Raw genomic sequence first — 9013 nt, forward strand, 5'->3', positions numbered from 1 at the left:
TCCCGTAAAAGCTAGTATAAGGTCCCGTAAAAGCTCCCCGAATAGGATAGGCAGTCCTATAACCAGTTCTAAACGTTTATCGAAGAAATTAAGGAGCGCTTTATACTTAATAAGGTCGAGCCGTCTAAGGCAGAGAAGATCTATCTTACCTTTACCCTGCTATTAAAGATTATAAAGTCCCGATAGCGTGCTTATTATAAGCGCGTCTATAGGAAGACTAGAGGTGCTACCTAGGAGGACCTTAAGACCTTCCTAACCGAGTAGTTAGTTAATAATAAAACCTATAAAATATATATAACTAAGAAGCTATTCTCGGACTAGACTATATAGAAACCTAATTAGACCTATACTAAGTGTATCGATAAGCTAGACTTATTATTTAATAAGGTATCCCTACCCTTCCCCGATAAGTAGCGTATATAGTTAATCTTAATAAAGCTTAATAAGCCGTTATATAACTAAATCGTGGCCGCCGGTATCCCTACTAATAATAAGGCGTTAGGTATTATAGCCTAATAGGCAGAGATTACTCTTTTACGTAAAAATAAAAAAAAGACGCCCCGGAATAATCGCCTAAGGCAGCCCCGCGGCGAGAAGCGTAGGCGAAATAGGGCCCCTAATAGGGCCCGTACTATAACTATTCGGCCCTTTATGCCTCCCTAAGGTTTTATAGAATTAATTAAAGTAGACGATATAAAAGCCCCCGGGCCTCCTAAAAGGCGCTACTACCCTAGCGTTACGTGTTTTAGCTATAATAAAAAGGGGTATTACCGGAACGAATACCCGAAGGAACCCCCTAAGTTAGGTTAGTTATTAGGATACTCCGCTAGTTAGAACCCGAATAACCTACCGGTTAACACGAGGCACCCCGTCGTTAAATAGGCTTAGGCCTAGGAAGGGCCGCCGTCTTAGCTATTCTTTGCTAGTAAGGGCGCGATTAAGGCGAAGTTAGAGATACGGCTAAGCGGCGGATAGGGCCGCCGGAGCGCTAAGCTTAATAGAGGTGCCGAGGTTAACCTAATTAACCGAAAGGCCCTGCCTCCTGCCTATAGTCCCCTAGGACCACTAAAGCGACTTAGATAGGTTATCCCTAGGGTTAACGTATAGTTTATTAGGACCTTTAAGACGTATATTAAGGTTACGGATAGTTAGGACTAGACCCGGATATATCCGATTAAGTTCGAGGTGTTAGATATAGACCCCGATAGGTCCTAAGTTATCCTCGGTATACCCTGGTTAGTGGAATATAACCTTATTACCTCCTTCCAGTCCAGCGAATAGATATATCGACTTTAGCGAGAGGACCTTTAAGGCGTCCCGGGTCAAAAAGAGTTAAAGAAGGCGAAAGAGTATATATAGCTTATTATCCGCTTTATAAAGTCCGGTGCCCCCTATATTAGCCGAGTTATTAGTATAAAGTAGAACGCTACTAAGGAAGAAAAGGATATATTACCTAATAGTCCTTTAATCCCTGTTATTTAATTAGACCCGTTATAACCTATACCCCCTATACCCCCTAACCCGACCCGACTAAATAAAGGGATCCTGGAATATCTTAATCCCGGGCCGTATTAAGAGTCGCTAGATAAGGACAAGTTAGGGAACGTTATCCCCGAGCACTATTAAGAGTTCTTAGACGTTTTCGATATTATAAAGGCCGGCCGTCTACCCGCCTACTAGCGTTAGGATCACGCTATTAAGATAGAGGAAGGTAAGTCACCCCTATTCGGCCCTATCTACCCCCTAGCCGAGTAAGAACTAGCCGTCCTATAAGAATATATTAAGGAGGCTATAGCTAAAGGGTGGATTCGATTATTAATAAGCTTTATAGGCGCCCCGATTCTATTTATACTAAAAAAGGGTGGATAGCTACGCCTATATATAGACTATTAAGGTCTTAATAAGGTTACCCGTAAGGACCGTACCCCGTTCCCCCTAATATATAAGATCCTTAACCGCCTCGCGTCCTCCACGGTTTATACTAAGTTAGATCTTAAGGACGCCTACTATCGCTTAAGAATTCGAGAAGGGGACGAGTAGAAGACGGCTTTTAGAACTAAGTATAGACACTTTAAGTACTTAGTAATACCCTTTAGTCTATATAATACCCCCGCTAGCTTCTAGCGTTATATTAATAAAGCCTTAAAGGGTTTTATCGATACTATCTGCGTTATATATCTAAACGATATCCTAATCTATAGTAAGGACCTTAGTACCCACCGCGTATATATTAAGGAGATCCTTATACGCCTAAAGGAATAGTCCCTATTCGTAAACCCTTAGAAGTGCGTGTTTAAGATATAAAAGGTCGAGTTCTTAGGCTTTATATATAGCCCTAATAGGGTCTTTATAGACCTAAAGAGGGTTAAGGCTATTAAGGATTAAGAGGAACCCACTTCCGTTAAGAAGATTCAGGTCTTCCTGGGTTTTACCGGTTTCTACCGATATTTTATCGAAGGCTACTTTAAGGTCGCTGCCCCTTTTACGGACCTATTAAGGTTAGGGGGCAGACCAGGTACGTTCTAGTTAGGGGATATAGAGAGGGCCGCTTTTAAGAAGTTACGATCGTTATTTTAGTCGGCACCTATACTATGGTATTTTAACCCAGCCTTACCTATTCGTGTAAAACCCGACGCGTTTAACTTTATACTAGGCGCTATAATTAGCTAGTATAAGGACCGAATATAGCGACCCGTGGTATTCTTATCTAGGAAGCTAAGGGGACCCGAACTAAACTATCCGACGCTAGACACTAAGTTAATAGCGATTATCGAAGCGTTCCGGTAATAGCGCCACTATTTAGCGTATAGTTAGACCCTAGTAAAGGTACTAACTAACTACTTAAACTACCGGTATCTACTAAATAAGCCTCGAATTAAACCTTAATACGCCTATTAGCTAAAGGAGCTATTAAGCTTTAATTTTAAGATCCGTTACCGCCTAGGCGTTTAGAACCCCGTAGATAGGCTTTTATAGAAGCCGTAGCTCGTTATAGATTAGGTAGATCTCGAAGCGGAGCGGCAGAAACCCGTTAAGGGATTTACTAAGAAGTTCGTTATTAGCCTTATAAGGGCCCGAGGTATACCTAAGCCCTTGGGTTTATCCAGCCTAAAGGATAAGATTATCTTTGCCTAAAAGGACGATCCCTTTTATATCTCCTTAGCATTAAAAGATAACTTAGCGGACCTATAGTCCTATAACGGTTAGGGTGCGGTCTACTTTAGGGACCGTCTCTTTATACCGAACTAGTTAGGTTTACGTAAGAAGGTCCTCTAGGTATTTTATAACGCGCCTACTATAGGCCACTATGGGTTAGGTTAGACGATTAAGAGGATTTCCGAGTCCTATTACTAGGAATACCTCTCGCGAGACGTTAAGAAGTTCGTGCCTACGTATAGTATCTATTAAAGGACTAAGCCGCGCTAGTATAAGCCCTTTAGGTACCTAGCACCTCTGCCCGTACCCGAATAGCCGTTCTAAGAGATCTCGATAGACTTTATAATAGGCCTCCCCCCTATAACCTTATAGGGAAAAAAAAAAGGATTTTATCCTAATCGTGGTATATTAATATACTAAGTACGCGATCTATATCCCCTATAGCAGCTCTTTAATAGCTAAGGGTCTCGCTAATATTCTATAGGTGCACGTTTTTAGTATCCATAGCCTACCGAATAGTATCGTTTTAGACTAAGGGTCCCTATTTATTAGTAAGTTCTAGACCACCCTATATAGCCTCCTAAGCGTTAAGCGGCGGTTATTAACCGCGTTCTACCCTTAAACGGATAGCTAGACGGAATAATAGAACTAGAACTTAGAGCACTTTCTACGGGTATTCGGTACCCTATAATAGGACGACTAGGTTAACTAGCTACCCCTAGCCTAGTTCACTTATAACACCGTATAGTATTTAGCTATCCGGTAAACCCCTTCTATTACGCTAATAGGTTTTAACCTACGCGGACTATATAATATACAGATACGTAAGTCGGGTAAGGTTCGTGCCGCTATAGCTAAGTAAAGGGTAAAGTACCTTATATCGAATCGTAGGGCTATAGAGGTCCTTATTAGGAAAGCCTAAACCACCTATAAACGATACTATAACGCCGGCCGGGTAGCCTAGCGCTTTAAGATTAGCGACTACGTGCTATTATCTTCGAAGAATATTAAGTAACGTCGCCTTAATAAGAAACTATTAGATAAGTTCCTCGGCCCCTATAAGATCACCTCTATAATAGGTTAGCATAGGCTCGCCTATAAGCTATAGCTCCCGGAGTTAATAAAGATTTAAAACGTTTTCCCGATCTCGCTCCTCGAACCATAGAAGTCTCGGGATAGCAGGTCGCCTATACCCGCGGACGTTAAAGTCGAACTATAAGAGTCGGATAAATATAAGGTAAAGGAAGTCCTGTCTTATCGTTATAATAGGAATAGGCGCGAATACCTTATTAAGTAGGCCGGGTATAAGCATAAATATAATACTTAGGAACCACGAAGACACCTCCCCGACACGCTTATTAAGGAGTATTATAATCGGAAGAGGGAAGCTAATTAATAGTGTTATCGGTGCCCCGTAGGGTCTTTTTTTATTTAGGCCGGGGAAAAAAAAATAGAAAAAAAAAAAATAGAAAAAAGAAAAATTAAAAAAAACTAAATACTAATACCCCCCCCCCCTACCCCTAACTCCCCCTAGTCCGAGCCTAACGATAACCGTAAATAGTCCTTATTTATTTTTTATAGCCGGTTTTTTCACGAAGACCGGCTAACTTCGAATTTTATTTAACTAACTAGCCTAGATAGCGGGTAATAGTGGCTAGGTAGCGCTCTATATTAATAGGAGTATCGCGGCGCTTCTTCTCCGCCTCCTCCTCCTCCTCCTAGCGATAACGCTTTAGGGGGTCGAACCCCTTATTATCACGGGCGTATTTCTTTATAGCCTCGAGGGCCCGGCGTAACTTAATTTAGACCCGGAAGGCCCGGCGCTTATATATATTAGTGGTGCTCTTTATAAAGATATCGGGCTAACTTATAAACGCCTAGTCGTTTAGACCACCGCCGCCCCGTATAGCCGCCACTAATATCTTCTATAGCTTCTTAGCTACCCTCTCCGCCTATAATAAAAGCTATATATCTAGTTAGTAACCTCGGGAGCGGTTAAAGTAAAGGGGACTATAGCTATATAAACGTACTAACTCGTAGTCGCGGCTATTATTATTATAGTAGTAATAGTATTTATCGGATACCTTACTGCTATAGCAGGGCCGTATAGTGATAGGACCGGTAGCGTTATCGCTATATAGCACTAAGAAACCCAGTACGCGGGCGTACCGCCTATAAGGAGCACGAAGCTTTAGGCCTAACCTAACTAAGATAACGGGACGCACCGGTATCTTAACGCCGTCGCTATCGCTAAAGTCTAAGGGTCTATTACTAGACCCGTTTATAAATAAAGCGAACTCCGATAATAACGACTTATCGGAGTTAGCTTCCTTATCGTTAAAGAGGGTGGCTTTATCGGCACCACCGCTTATAACGATATCCTAACTAGTATAGTCAAGGACGCCCTCTAGGTCACTAAGGGGCTTAAGAGCACCCTACGGCGAGTTATTACGCCCTAAAGGGAGAGGGCTAGTCGACTTAGTAACCGGAGTAGCCGTAGTAGCCGGCTTCTTAATAGTCCTAACCGGCATAGCTTACTTAGCTAGAGTAGCCGCTATACCTGGCTGCTCGATAGCTTTATCCTCCGAGGAGGAAGAAGATAACGAATCCGAAGACGAATCCGACGACGAGTCCGATAAAGAGTTAAACTACTACTACTACTACTACTACTACTACTACTTAAGAGTAGCCGTTATAGCCGCGGCCTTAGCCTTAGCCTAAGCCTTCTTAGCGGCCCGCTATGCCTTCTTCCTGGCAGTCTTAGTTATCCCCTTATCGATAACCTTAGGTGCTACCTTAGTAGACTTTATACCGGCCTTACCGGACTTCTTAGATTTACCGGCCGCGCCGGACTTTTTATACTTATTAGCTAAAGTAGGGGGCGCTATTATATAATAATAGTCTGCTCTAATACTATAAGTTAGCCTATAGTCTACGCGAAGGGGGTATAATACTTATATAGTAGTAATAGTAACGGTGGTAATAATAATAATAATAATCTACTACGATATTAGCCGGACCCTAAGCCGCCCGCGTTCCTATATATAATACACGGAACCACGTAGAGATAATACGTACCCTAATAAGGAGTCGATAGGATAAGTTAATGCCCTTAATATAGACGGGGGCGGATAACTTACTATTAATAGTGATAGCGTTATTATTATTATAGATAGGTAAATAAGAATAGGTAAGGAAAGGGAAAAATAATAAGATAAGTTAGGTAGATAGAAAAGTCCTATATTAGAATAGGCGTATAACCTAATATAGGCCCTACTTATATTACTCCTTCCCCTTTTACCTAGATACGACTACCTATTACGGGTTTCTACGATACGGTTATTTAGTTAATAAAGGGCGCGTCTAGGGTGCTATTATAGAATACGTGTCTACGGAGGGGCTTTATTATTATTAATATTTATAATAGATATCACGCCTTATTATTGCCCGGCCTTAAGCTAGATAAGCCGCGAGAGGGCGATAAAGGAAACGGGGCAAGTTCTTTATTATTTAGGACTATATCGTGACGGGCTTTATTTAGGATAGGCCCTTTATATATATATCTTAGGCCGCTTTAATAATAATGGTAGTATAAGAAGAGTGGATAAAAGGAGCCCTAGAGGATTACTAAAGTAATAAGGACTACGGTTTATTACCTATAAATACCACTATTTACCGATATAATACCTGCCTTTAGAATTATAGTTTATCTAGACTAAAGCCCTTTATCGGAGGGGCCCCGGCCAGAGCGCTCGGGGCTTTATTAGGGTATAGTCGTAGTGGTAGTAATAAATAAGGGGACCTAGGAGAGTTATGCTTTATCTAAAGATAACGAGGTCTCCCGGTTTATAAGGATTACGGTTATACTATATAAGGAGGACGGGATTAATTAGAGGAAGGTTAGGCCAGGTTAACAGGGACGTCTAGTTTGGCTCGGATAGACGAGGAGGGAGTTAGTGGCCCTAATAGGTGGGGTTTAGGCCGGCCTATCCGTCCCTAGGTCGGGATAGATTAACGGACGGGTCCGGACTAATAACAGTCACCGGCTCCTATAGACAGGAGCCTTAGAAGGAGGGGCGTGATATCAGGGGCATTCTATTTAAGGGGGACTTAGAGGCAGTAAGGAATGCGTTAGGAACCCGGAACCGGCCCTAAGGTTAACCCTAGGAGATATTTAGGACCGAGTTATGTTTTAGGACTATTAAGCTGGCCTAAGACCTATCGTCTTAGAGCCTTAGGTTATTATATACTGGTCCTAGGGAGGATAGTCACTAGCCCTTAAGTAGGGTATTTCCCGATAAGTCCTAAGTTAGAAGGGCTTAACGAATAATCTTATAATCATTCCCCCCTAAGGTCAGCCTCGTAACCTATCCTTATTATAGTCTTAACGACTCTCTTCACTCCTTACACAAACCTATAACATACTCCTTATTCGTTTAGGAATTAGGAGCGGTTTTAAGAGCCCTTATTAAGCGTTCCTCTATATATAGTTCTAATTATAGACGTCGTAGTTATATATAAACCTATATATATCTTTATTTATCCCCGGCTAAAAGAAGCGTCTCGCTATAAAAGTAATTATATTATCTTGCCCTAGGTAGCCTTTAATTATAAAGTCGTGTATAGATTAAATTACTCGTGTTCGTAATATACTCCCTTCTTAAGCTCCCGGCACTTATAGGCGATCTTAGAATATTAGTAGTCCTTATAAGGTAGTCCCGTATTCGGTAATCTAGGCTCGGAGACCTAATAAGGGAGGAAACTATTAATCGCCCTTAGATACGGCTTATATAGCTTAGCGATATTAGTTATCTTATTCTATAATAGCGTCCTATAGCTATTTTAATTCGTTATCGGCTTTAAATACTTATAGGTATTCGCGAAGGAGGCGGACCTTTAGGGGAATTAAGGTCTTTAGGATTAACTATATATATTATGCCTATTCCTATTCGTCGGAGAAGTCCTTTAGTTCGTCTTATTCTCTTCGTAAAAAAGTATTAATAGTATAGTTATCGGCACCCTTACGGTATTCTAGTATAAAGTCGAATTAGGCTAGCTTACTGGCCTATCGGCTTTATCTCTTATTAAGTATCTTCTTTATTATAAAGTATTCTAAGGCCTTATAATCGGACAGGATTATAAAGCGACTATAACTTAGGAGCTCTACTCTTTAATATATTATATAACTTATAATCGCTAATATCTCCTTATTATAGATAGGGTAGTTATACTTAGCTCCTATAAGTCGTCTCGAATAGTAAGCGACCAAGTAATAACGTCCCTATTCGTCTTCTTAAACCAATACACCTCCTAATACGAATCCCGAGTAGTTAGTTTCCACGAAGGTCTTATTACTTAAGACCTATTACCGTAGGATCGGTTCCTCCTAGAACCTCTTCTTAACCTCTTTAAAGGCCGCCTATTCGTTAGGACCCTAGGAGAATACTCGATCCTTCTTTATTAGTCTTATTAGGGCGGCTATAATATAGGCGAAGTTCTCTATAAATATACGGTAATAGTTTATAAAGCCTAGGAAGCTTTAGACTCCCTTTACTAAGGTCGGGGCTTCCTATTCTCGGATCGCCTTTAGTTTATCGGGGTTATACAAAACACCTTAACCGGCGGTGACTATAAACCCTAAGTACTTTATAGTCTTTACGTTAAAGTCGTATTTCGCCGGGTTAAGCGTTAATCCTATATCGCTTAGCGATTATAGTACTAGGTTAACCTTCTTCTTATAGTTATATAGGGATCTACTTAAGTAAATTAGGATATTATTAATATAGGCGGTAATAAAATCATTAAGGTAACGCTATAGCGTTTTATTAATATATTAGTAAAAGGACGCGGGGGCGCT

This window comes from Sodiomyces alcalophilus (genome assembly GCF_042370955.1).
Source record: "Sodiomyces alcalophilus JCM 7366 unplaced genomic scaffold ACRALscaffold_1, whole genome shotgun sequence".
Taxonomy (NCBI): domain Eukaryota; kingdom Fungi; phylum Ascomycota; class Sordariomycetes; order Glomerellales; family Plectosphaerellaceae; genus Sodiomyces; species Sodiomyces alcalophilus.